Consider the following 13,122-nt stretch of genomic DNA (forward strand, 5'->3'; position numbering starts at 1 on the left):
TCGGGCGAGGCAAGCATTCTACCACTGAGCTATATCCCTGGCCTGTTAACTATCAATTATCTTGATGAGGACTATTCTTTTGGAGCAAACTAGTCCTTAATTCTAAGAAAACTAGTTAAGTAGGACTTTTTGTAAATGACATGCAAAGCATTTCTTCCCAAACGGATATGTTTATACTTTAAATAAAGAGAGGTTCCGGGAATTTAAGTTGTAAGCAACAGAACCTTAATTTAGATCTTAAGAAAATAGAACGTTTTGACTATTGTAACTGAAAAATTCGGCAATGCCATTCACTTCAGGCACAGCCTAATCCAGAGGCTCACTGTCCTCAAGGCTTTCTCTGTACAGAAAAATATCACTAGATAATGTTTTCTCTTACTTTATGCATTGGTTAGGATATAGGTTGGTTGTACATATTAGAAACCCTACCATTGTTTAAATAAGTTTCTCATAGAAAGAATTTCAGTGTTATGTGGACCCTGATCTACAAAATCACTGGAGACCCAGGCTTTTCTGTCTTCCTGTTCTGCTGTCCTTAGGATATTATCCTGGTCTACGTGGTTCAAGCTGGTTCACCTTCATGTACACATTGCAGCCACAGGGAAGGGGAAGGGGAAAAGGAGGGCACGATTCTGCCCCATTTGGTTAAATTATATATCACTTCTGATGACATGAAATTGGCCAGATCTTAAATGTACAGCCAAATGTAGGTGCAAGGGTGACTGGAGGAGTTAGTCTTTATTCTGGGTCAATGAATATCTAGTAAGAATTAAAAACTTCCTTATTCTAAAATGAGGGGGAAATGTTCAGTTAAATAACAGTCTCATAGCATGTTATCCGTTCAGCTAGATATTATCACATGGCAGCCAAAATGATTGCCAGGACTTTCAAGATCCACATGGTATCAGCTTAGAAACCCCAATGGAAATGGGCAATATTTTGGTACAACTCTCATAGAAAATTAGATTCCTGGGGGCTGGGGTTGTGACTCAGCAGTAGAGCGCTCGCCTAGCACGTGAGAGGCCCTGAGTTCTATCTTCAGCACCACATAAAAATAAATAAATAAGTAAACTAAGGTATTGTGTCTAACTACAACTAAAAAATAAATATTAAAAAAAAAAAAAAGAAGGGCTGGGGATGTGGCTCAAGCGGTAGCGCGCTCACCTGGCATGTGTGCGGCCCGGGTTCGATCCTCAGCACCACATACAAACAAAGATGTTGTGTCCGCCGAAAACTAAAAAAAATAAATATTAAAATTCTCTCTCTCTCTCTCTCTCTCTCTCTCTCTCTAAAAAAAAAAAAAAAAAAAGAAAAAAGAAAAAAATTAAATTCCTGGGCCTTTACTTTAGTGAGTCTAAGGCCAATTTATGCAATACCTGGGCCTGATCTTCCCTAATTTGCTGGAAGGTGAATGGTTCTGGCCAAGAAGATGACCAAGGAGAAGATGACCAAGCCAAGGAAGCCCTGTTTTGCAAGCAGTGGCCCAAGGAAGTTGGGACACCAGTTCGGGTATAATTAGAGAGCACTAATGGGGAGATGAGTTTCTGTGAGGCTAGGGATCCAGATGCAGCACATAAGCCCAGGTCTCCAAAGGCTCTCCTTTTTCTAGGCTGGGCCTGGCCCAGCCAGTATGCTCATAGTTGGCTTTCCATGCCTGACCACAATTAAAGTGGATAGATGATATGAGCAGTGCCAAAAGCATGGAGTGCTCCCACTCCACAATGTCCAGAGTAGCAGGAGGGCAGGTGGACATGGGAGGGTGAAGAAATTCAGGCTCTGTGCCAGACCCAAGTTTGGAGCAACTGAAGACATGGGTCCTGGAAATTTCTGCAACCAACACAAGATTGTCTAGGCCAACCCCCATTTCAGACAGACTTAAGGAACTCCTGGTGTCCTGATGCTCTCTGTACAGAAAAGGCAAGGACACTTCATCTTGTTTTGATTAAAGCTTCATAGATTTAAGTGTGTACTGATACCATAGCTGATGAGCCAAACTCTTGTCTTAGAACGTTCTAACTTCCTAGGTGAAAAGAGCATTGAGAAATGGCTCTGTATAATCAATGCCATATTAACAAATGTTGCTTCTGTTGAGAAAATAAGAGATGGGGCTGGGGTCGTAGCTCAGTGATAGAGCACTTGCTAGCACGTGTGAGGCACTGGGTTCTATCATCAGCACCACATAAAAATAAATAAATAAAACAAAGGTATAGCCGAGTGTGGTGGCACATGCCTGTAACCCCAGCAGCTCTGGAGGCTGAGACAGGAGGATCAAGAGTTCAAAGCCAGCCTCAGCAAAAGTGAGGCACTAAGCAACTCAGCAAGACCCTGTCTCTAAATAAAATACAAAATAGGGCTGGAGATGTGGCTCAGTAGTCGAGTGCCCTTGAGTCCAATTCCGGGGACTAAAAAAAAAAAAAAAAAGCACACACAAAAAAAGAATTATAGATTAATGATGAAAACTGGAAATTTCTTAAGCAAATTAGGCTTTCTAGGAACATTTCATCATTTTCTGTGCCTCAATTGACTTTGTAGTGTTGTGCAAATGTCATTTACTTATCTCTCTCTTTGTGGAGGCTCAGATCATTAGCCATAGTACATGGTTCAAAACTTGGTTGCTCATACATTGAAGAAAAGACAGCCTTATTAACAAATGGTGCTGGGAAAACTCATGATCCATATGTAGAATAATGAAACTAGACCCTTATCTCTCTGTACTTGTACAAATCAACTTAAAATGGGTCAAAAACCTTGGAATTAGAAGAAAACACAGGGTCAACACTTTAGCATATAGGCACAGGCAACAACTTTCTCAATAGAATCCCTAAACCTCCAAATAATGCCAAAAGTTAATAAATGGGATGGCATCAAATTAAAAAGCTTCTGCACAGGAAAGGAAACAAGAATGTGAAGAGAGAGAAAACCTACAGAATGGGAGAAAATTTTTGCTAGCTACTCTTCTGACAGGATTAATGTCTGGAATATATAAAGAACTTTAAAAACTTAATACCAAAACAAGTAACCCAATGAATTAAACAGACACTTCACAAAAGAAAAAATACAAATAGCCATAAAATACATGAAAAAATGTTCAATATCATTAGCAATTAGGGAAATGCAAATCAAACTACACGGAGACTTCATCTCATACCAGTCAGAATGGCAATCATAAAGAATACATACAATAATAAATTCTGGAGAGGCTGTAGAGAAAATGTAACAGTTTTACACTGTTGATGGGACTGTAAATTAGTACAATATCTATGGAAATCAGTGTGGAGGTTTCTCAAAAGATTAGGTATGGAACCACCATATGACCCAGCTGTACTGCTCCTTGGTATTTTATCCTAGAGAATTAAATCATCATACTACAGTGATACATGTATACCCATGTTTATAGCAGCACAATAGCCAAACTATGGAACCAGCCTAGGTGTCCATCAATGGATGAATGGATAAAAAATGTGATCTATATACACAATGGAGTTTTATTCTGGCACAAAGAAAAATGAAATATGTCATTTGCAGGCAAATGGATAGAACTTGAGGCCATTACGTTAAGTGAAATAAGCCAAAATCAGAAGGACAAGGGTCATATGTTTCCTCTCATATGTAGGAACTAGAGGGGGAAAAAGGAAACGAAAGGTGGGGGTTGGTGGTAGGGATCTCATGAAAATCAAAGGGAGATCAGTAGAGGAAAGGGACCAAAAAGTGGGGGGAGGGGGAAAGTGCTGGGGAGTGATACTGGCCAAATTTATTGTTATATTGTGCACATGTATGAATACGTAACAGCAAATCCCATCATTATGTACAACTACAATGTTCCAATTTAAATAAATGTGGAAAGAAAAAGCAGACAGGAAACACAAACAATAAAAAAGTAAAATAAATTGGAACTATATCCTGAAAACAATGCATTAGAGAATAAAACAGTTATGTGTGAACTAAATTAAGTTTGCCTAAAGAGTCAAGTAATTAACATTTTTAAAAAATATTCTTTAGTTTTCACTGGATCTTTTATTTATTTATTTATATACAGTGCTGAGAATTGAACTCAGGACCTCACACATGCCAAGCAAGCTCTATCACTGAGCCACAGCTCCAGCCCCTAATTAATATTTATGTAAGCTCCCACTGAGTAAAGAAATTTCAACTAGAATTTTTAATTATTTTTTTCTTTGTCTAGCTTTCATGTCTCTGTTTCATAATGATTACAGGTTTTCCCCATTTTATACCTTGTATAAAATTTTATAATTAGATAGAACAGCTTAAAACAAAACAACAAAAACTAGTTTCCTGCCCAAGTCTTCTTTTCTTTTTTTGAGATAGGGTTTCACTAAATTGGCCTGGAATTTCTGGTCTTCCTGCCTTGTCCTCCTGAGTAGCTTGGATTACAGGCCTACACCTCTGTGTCAACCTCCTTGCCCAGTTCTTGTACTTAATTGTGGTTTAGTCAATATATACCTATAGTATCATTATTTTGTGTGTTGTGAAAACTTCAGAATAACTGCCACAGACCATTTGGAAAAATTGCTCCTGTCCAGTATATGCTATAATTTTTGCCATTATAATTTTTATTATAAATAACCATGCTCATTTAAAATACAAACAACCTACTTCATAATAGATCCCTAACCACTGGGAACAAGCAAGGAATAAATAATACCTGAGTTAGTAGTTGTTTGTTGTCCTATATTAAAATTTCATTGTCTCAGCAATGGCGAGGTGCTAAGCAATGCAGTGAGACCTGACCTTGTCTCTAAATAAAATACAAAAATAGACCTGGGGAAGTGGCTCAGTGGATGAGTGCCCCTGAGTTCATTCAATCCCTGGTACCAAAAATAAAAAACTCCATTGTCATTACTTCTCAGCCTTTTGGCTAAGATCAAGTACTTGTAGTACCTGTTCTTATCAGTTTAATATCTGATACGCCCTCTATCCGAGGACAATATATTAAATGGATATTTTTTTTTTAAAAAGGCTCTATTGTCCATTTCTACTAAATCTCCTGTAAACTTAAACACAATATTTTTAAAGAATTTTTAAGTGACACAGAATAATTGTACTTATTTATAGGGAATAGCGTGACATTTCAATAATGTATACAATTATTAATTCAGGGCAGTTGGCATATCCACCACCACAAACACTGATCTTTTCTTTGAATTGAGATACACATTCCTTCTATCCCACTGTACCCTGTAATCATTAACCATCCTCTCTGTATTCCCCCATTCCCATACACTTTCAAGGAAACAACTATTCTACTCTTTATTTCTATGATATCAACTTGTTTGCTTCCACATATTTCAGAAAATACCAAATTTTTTTGAAATAGTCTGTGACTAGATTAATCTCTGTATTTTTTATCTATTGCTTGTTCAGTGTCATGGTCCCATTTCTTTCTTTTCGTTCATGCCCTTCTTGCCAGCAGGAAGTATTCAGTTTATTGATTTGTTTGCTCTTTATTATTTGTCTTCTCCACTAGAACATACATTGTATTATTGCAGGGGCCATGTGAATCTTCTTGAAAATTCCTAACGTAGTCCAAAGCCCTGCACTGGCCCTCAATGAATAGTTATCCAATGAAGAAATACATAAATGTATTTGGTGCTTATTCGCATTTATATGATAAACACCTACATACCCAGCTCTCATCTCTATGTCAATTTTCTAGCTTTGAGGGAGAGCTATTATTAAACTGTTTTGTCTGGTTGTTATAGCAACCCACTGGTCTCCAGAACTACCGCTTATTTCTGATGTGCATATTCTACCAGACAACCAAACAATGCATAATGTTTTTAATTATGGACTAATGCTGTTATTATGAATCATATTTATCACACTATATATTTCTCTACCTTTTATGAAGATGGTGGAAAATTAAAAGGGAAACTTAAATCTGGTCAAACCATCGAAAGCGAGGAGGCAAAAGAAAAACAGTGTGATACACCTCCACTCCCAACTCTCATATTACCTACAAGTATCTTCACCTTGCCACAAACCCCCATGAATTTGATTTCCGTCCAAGTTGTTAAGAGCGTTTTGAAAATTAATTGCTACAAAACAAATTTAAAAGTGCTCTGTTAAAGCCTTAAATTTCTTCTTTTTCTCTTTGTTGCCTGTTACTTATAATATTTCATATTAAATTAGCAAATGATAATAGCCCTACCAAAATTGAAATTTACTCTGAAAAAGGTTTCAAGTGAGGTACTCACCTGCCCCCACCTGCTCCCTTTACTCATATTTTAGGCACAGGAACTCAAAAGGGTTTTATTAAACTGGGTTAGATCATTATAGTACACTCATCACCATTTCAATAAAATAGAGTTTATCTAAGTCATTCAGTCAGCCATGAATTTTTTTAAGATAACCTCAACATTTTATTACCTTCATAATAAAACAAATAATGAAGCTTAGAACTAGATCACTTGCTCCTTTTCTCATCTCCTTCCATTTCAAAATACTTGAATTTCTTAATACCCAGCCTTCTCTTAGATCTGCAGTTAGACTCACCACACTCAGGCATCAGCAGAATCTTGGTAGTTTTAGACTTTTTCCTGAAAATTGGCTTAGTCTTCCCACCATACCCACTCTGTTTCTTGTCATTAGTGCTGCTTTCCCTGCGCATACAGACAATCCTTTCCCTTCTTGAACTGCGTCATTTATGGGATTTGTGTTTACCATACTTCTTACAAAATGTCCAGTGGGTTTAGGAAAGTTCACCATGTTTGCAGAGGCATTATAGGCATGGAAAGAAAGAGGTCCAACAATATGTGGGTTTTTTTTTTTTTCAATTGTTTTTTAGTTGTAGACTGGCACAATATCTTTATTGATTATTTTTTTAATGTGGTGCTAAGGATAGAACCCAGTGTCTCACACATGCTAGGCAAGTGCTCTAACACTGAGCTACAACCCCAGCCACCCAAGAATATGTTTTTTTAAAGATAAAATTTATTTTGTAATGGCAGACACCATAAGGGGATTTTACATGTATGATGCTGTGTGTTCTCTCCTGTAGGTTTTGGTCATACATGTCAGGCACCTCCCAGATTCATCACTCACTAGCAAACAGCCCCATAACCTCATTTAAAATAAGTGTAATGCAATTTTATTACCTCCTGGGGTTATTTGATAATATAGAAGCAGTATCCACTTTAATACATGCAGCTGTCTTTAATAATACACTTTGGGGAGAAAATGAAAGAGAAGAAAGAGCAAGCAGTGTAGAGGAGTATCAAGATTATAGGTCTTGGTATTAAAACCCCAGGCTTTTCTGATCTGTGTATTTGTAAGAACTTCATTTTGGTTTTCTAGAAATCTTCATGCATTTTTATTCTTGTACATAAGCACTGAATGCTGCACAACACATCAATCATCAGACTCTTGAGATATCTGTCTATTGTTTAAAATTAAAGGATATTCTGGGTAGAGAAGTGCACACCTGTAATCCCAGCAACTTGGGAGGCTGAGACAGGAAAATGACAAGTTTGAGGCCAGCCTCAGCAATACAGCAAGACCTAAGCAACTTAGTGAGATCCTATCTCAAAATAAAAAATAAAAATAAAAAGGGCTGGGGATGTAGTCTGGTGGTAAAGCCCCTGTGTTCAATCCCCAGTACCAAAAACAAAAACAAAAACCAAACAAAAACCCTGAAGAATGAGAGGATCTGGTGTCTAGCCACACAGATCTTGCAAAGATTACTTGTTAGAGAGTCACCATATCCCAAGTCTAGTTCTTTAGAAGTTTGGATATTCAATTAGTACTATACCTTGATGGGGTTGGGTTTGAGTACTGAAACATATTACAAGAGTCAAATATATAAAAGTCATTATTAATATAATATATAGGTGTATTTTAAAATTTTTTATGGACACAATATATTTATTTACTTATTTTTATATGGTGCTGAGGATTGAACCCAGTGCCTCACATGTGCGAGACAAGCGCTCTACCACTGAGCTACATCCCCAGCCCCTATATGTGTATTTTATATATAAATATTTCAGTACTGGGGATCCAACTCAGGGACACTCCATACCTGAGTTACATCCCTAGCACTTTCTATTTTTCATTTTGACACAGGATCATGCTAAGTTGCTTAGGGCCTCCCTAAGTTGCTAGCCTCAAATTTGCAACCCTCCTGGTTCAGCCTCCTGAGTACCTGGGACTACAGACATGAACCACCATTCCTGGCTGTCCCCATCATAAGTTAATTTGTAATTAGTAAATATGACTTATTGGTGTTCTCTTATCAGCATGTATTCTTATTGTCTAGAATTCATGAAAAACACAATCTCATAATTTCTTGATTTAAAAAACATGTACAACTAGAGGAATGAAAACAGTGTGGTACTAGCAGAAGAAAAGCATATAGACAAATGATATAGATTTGAATGTACAGAAGTAAACCCATAGATGGATGACCAGTTAGTTGGTTTTGAGATGAGTAGACTTCAGCAGATGATGCTGGATGCTTATGGGTAGTAGAATAAAGTTGTGCATTGTTGATAGGAATATAAAATGGTGCAGCCACCATAAAAAAACAATTCTTCCAAACTTAACCAGGTATGGTGGGACACACCTTTAATACCAGTGACTTGGGAAGCTGCGGCAGGAGGATCTCAAGTTTGAGGACAGCCTCAGCAATTTAGTATTACCCTGTCTTAAAAAAAGGGGGGTGCTTGGGATGTGAATCACTTGTAAAGCACCCCTGGGTTTAATTCACAGTACCAGGAGGAATTTAAAAAAAAAAAAAACTGGCCCAGAAATTCCACTCCTGTTCAACCACAGGGCTGCAAAGGCCCCAGCGTAAGTACTATTTTCTGATCCCAAAGAAAGAAATTGAAGGACCTCACTGAGAGATTTTAGACATTTTATTACTCACAAGTTCCTTGGTGGCAGTAGACCAGAATAAAATGGAGGGCTGCCTAGTCCAACTGCTCATATGGGTTTCTTCAGACATTTTATGAGTACATATTTTACCATCAACATCCTTCTGCTTTGTTCTTCATTTAAAGACTGGAGATAAAGGAATTGATCAGCTTGCTTTCTCCTTGCTCCCCTCCCCAACACATTCTTGGGATCCTTCTTAGTTCACCTTTAGAAACATCAACCTTCTAGGCACTGACTTACATTTAACCCAATAATACCCAACAGATTTGAAAACAGGAATTAAAATACCAGTATGCTGCTAGATATGGTGGTACATGCCTGTATCCCAGCTACTTGGGAAGCTGAGACAGGAGGATTGCAAGTTTCAGGCCAGCCTGGATAACTTAGTGAAAAGCTGTCTCAACATAAAAAATATAAAGGGCTAGAGATATGATTCACTGGTAAAGTGACACTGGGTTCAATCCCAAGTACCAGGGAAAAAAACCCATTCTTCTATGTTGCTAGTATTTGAATAAATCTCTCCCAAAGGCCCATGTTTTAAAGGCTTAGTCTCCATGGCATAATTGGAATGGAATCTTTAAGAGGTGGCCCTAGTGGAAGGAAGTTAGGTCATTGGGGGTGTGCTACTGAAGGGGATACTGGGATCCTGGCCCCTTCCTGTCTCTCTTATTTATTTATTTATTTATTTATTTATTTAATGTGGTGCTGAGGATCAAACCCAGGGCCTCGCACACGATAGAGGAACGCTCTACCGCTGAGCCACAACCCCAGCCCCAACCTTCCTGTCTTTCTTATTTGCTTCCTGGCCACCATGAGGTGAGCAGTTTGCTCTACCATGCACTCCCCACCATGATGTTATGCCTCACCTAAGACCCAAAAGGAAATGGAACCAAATGACCATGGACTTAAACTTCTGAAAGCATGAGCCAAAATAAACCTTCCTTCATTATAAATTGATTATTGCAAGTATTTGCTACAATAACAGAAAGTTGAATAACACATGTAACTGTCCACAGCAGCACATGGTATATCCATAAAATGGAATTATTCAGCTATGAAAATAAATGAAATACTTATACATGCATGATATCTTACAATAATCATCCTAAGTGAAATAAACCAGGCATAAAAAAGACAAATTTTGTTTGATTCTGCTTGTATTAAATATTATGAATTATATCAATATCTAGGATAAATTAATTTATAGACAGAAAATAGATTAGAGGTTATCAGGCAGGGGCTGGGGATGGTAAGTTAATTTAAAAATTATTATTATTATTATTATTATTATTATTATTATTATTATTTTGGTTCCAGAGATTGAGCCCAGAGGCACTTTACCACTGAGCTGCATCCCCAGCTCTTTTATTTTTATTTTAAGATAGGGTCTGAATTGCTTAAGGCTTTGCTTCATTGCTGAGGCTCCTCAAACTTGTGATCATCCTGCCCCAATTTTGGGAGTCTTTGGGATTGTTGGTATGTACACCATGCCTGGCTCCTTTTTCTTTATATTTTCTGTTTGTTGTAATTAGAATATATTTGATATATTGAGATTTATGTGGGAGGGAATTGTGCAAGGGCATTTTTTTTCCTTGTAATATTATTCTGCTACTTTTGTGAAGGATGAGCAAAAGTTGAGAGAACAGACTTGAAGTGAAGACAGTTTAAACCAGATTAGCGGGCATTCAATAAATATAGGAGGTATGAACTCTTACTGCCCTAGCAAGACAGTGATGTTTATAACAATATAATTTGCAAAATAAATGTTGTGGTAAAACATAAATCAACTATTTTAACAATTTTTAAGTATACAATTGAGTGTCATTAGGTAATTCAAATTGTAAAACTATCACCACTATCCCTCTCCAGTGAATTAATTTTGAACTATTTTAGCCTGAGAATCAAAAGTCAAAGGGTTTTTCCTGGTGCACACTTGTAATCCCAGATACTTTGGAAGCTGAGACAGGAGAATTGCAAGTTTCAGTACAGCCTGGACAATTTGTTGAGGACCTGTTTCAAAATAAAAAATTAAAAAGGGCTAGGGATAGGGGTTGAGGTTGTGGCTTAGTGGTAGATCACCTCTCAGCTGCTGAGCCAACTACTGTTTGCAATAGTTCTGAACCGACCAGAGACACTGACATATGAGAGCTTCAGCAGCTTGGCAGTCCCATGTCCCCTGACCTCACTTATCCCTCCCCTTAGCTTCCAAACCAGCACCATTTCAAGGGACATTGACACAGCAGCCAAGTTCATTGGGGCTGGGGCTGCCACAGTTGGGGTGGCTGGCTCTGGGGCTGGGATTGGGACTGTATTGGAAGCCTTATCATTGGTTATGCCAGGAACCCTTCTCTGAAGCAACAGCTCTTCTCCTACGCCATTCTGGGCTTTGCCTTCTCAGAGACCATGGGGCTCTTTTGCCTAATAGTGGCCTTTCTTATCCTCTTCACCATGTGAAGGAGCAGTTTCCACCTCTCATTCTTTCTCCCATGTCTTGTCTGCCTTGTGTGTCCTTTTTCCTATATCTCCTCAGGCAGTCTGGGGAAAGTGGTTGGCTCAGGGTTTGACAGAGGGAAGACAAATAAATACTGTATTAATAAGAAAACAAAAACAAAAACAAAAACAAAACCACATTAACTCTTTTACTCCTCAAACAAGCTTGGGAGGTTGGCACTTTGTACTGTTTTACAGTAAAGAAATCGAGGCACAGACAGATTGCAAGGTCTTACAGGGATTGGCAATGACTAGCATTAGAACTTCAGTCTTTAAACACGCACTGTTCTTCCTGCTCTGAATCTTGCTTTTTTGACCTACAATTATGGTGAAGGTCAATTCATGTAAGTGCACATAGGTCTCCTTTCTTTTAACACCTGTGAAATATTGCACTGAATGAATATAGCATAATTAATTTAACCAGATTTGTATTTATAGATCGTAGTTTGTTTCCAAGTCCTGATTTAGAAATAATGCTACGTTTATTATATATATTGTTTCTCATAGGCATAAAAGTATCTATAGATAAATTTCTGGAAGTAAACTTTCTAGGTCAACAGATATGTTTTAAAAATTTTTTCTTTTTTAAAAATTTATTATTTTTAAAATTTGTTCTAATTAGTTATATGTGACTGTAGGATGCATTTTGACACATTGTACAAAAATGGAGCAAACTTCTCATTCCTCCGGCTGTACATGGTGCAGAGTGTTTTCAAATTCTGATTTGTGGAAAAACTGCTCTCTGTAAAGGTTGAATCAATTTATTATGGTAAAGTCCACATAAGGAAACAAGAATGAGGTTGGAAGGAACAAGTTCATTATGCTCAGGTTCCAGACAGGGGGTTACCACATGTCATGTAGGGCCACAGAGGAAAGGCCAGGTTTTGTTCAGCGGGCAGCAGATAGGATGGACAGAAAAGTCTAGGTCTGAGCCTTCATTGGGAATTATAGGAGATAGTCAAGGCAGGACAGTGTACACAGTTTAGGATTAGCTAATTTGAATAGTTCTGTGAGGCTTTGGGCAATGGGGTGGTCTCTAGTTATCTGGTATTTGTGTGTCAGGATAATTTAGGGCAAGGGAATTAAAAGTTGGCCTGCTGTATCTTTGGGTTCTACATCTATGAATTTAATAAACTGTGGATTAAAACATTCAGTAAGGGCTGGGGTTGTAGCGTGATGGTAGAGCACTGGCCTAGCACGTGTGAGGCACTGGGTTCGCTTCTCACCACCACAGAAAAATAAATAAATAAAGGTATTGGGTCCATCTACAACAAAAAAAATATTTAATTCTTTTTCAGAAAAAATTGGGACCGTGTTTGTTGGGGGTAAACAACAGTTAGTGCCTAGGAAGACTTGCAGTTCCTGCTAGAGATATAAGGACTTGAAAGAAAGTGATAATGAGGATAAGAAGGAAACTGGCCACTTCCCTTGTATCTGAATCTTTAGGTAGGGATCAAAACAGAGTGATCTTGGTCTTAAAGAATGCATTTATAAAACATCTGAAGAAATTAATTTGTGCAAAAGGCACACAACCTACCCTGTATATATTTTCCTGCTTGTAGGCACAGTGGAGCCCTCCTTGTCCTGGACTATTTGCCCTAAGAATTTCTTTATTTTTTAAAAAATATTTTAAAAATATCTTTTAATTGTTGATGGACCTTTATTTATTTGTATGTGGTGCTGAGAACTGAACCCAGTGCTTCACATATGCTAGGCAAACGCTCTTCTACTACCCCAGCC

General features: G+C 37.8%; 1 pseudogene across 1 annotated transcript; it reads left to right on the forward strand.

The window, feature by feature from the left end:
• Window positions 1–5,823: 5,823 nt before the first annotated feature.
• LOC308657749 (ATP synthase F(0) complex subunit C2, mitochondrial-like) lies at window positions 5,824–11,379 on the forward strand (annotated as a pseudogene). The gene is made up of 2 exons: window positions 5,824–5,980; window positions 11,007–11,379. The product of its transcript is annotated as an ATP synthase F(0) complex subunit C2, mitochondrial-like (transcript).
• Window positions 11,380–13,122: the final 1,743 nt, after the last annotated feature.

Source organism: Spermophilus citellus (assembly GCF_964194105.1).
Source record: "Spermophilus citellus genome assembly, chromosome: 1".
Taxonomy (NCBI): Eukaryota; Metazoa; Chordata; class Mammalia; order Rodentia; family Sciuridae; genus Spermophilus; species Spermophilus citellus.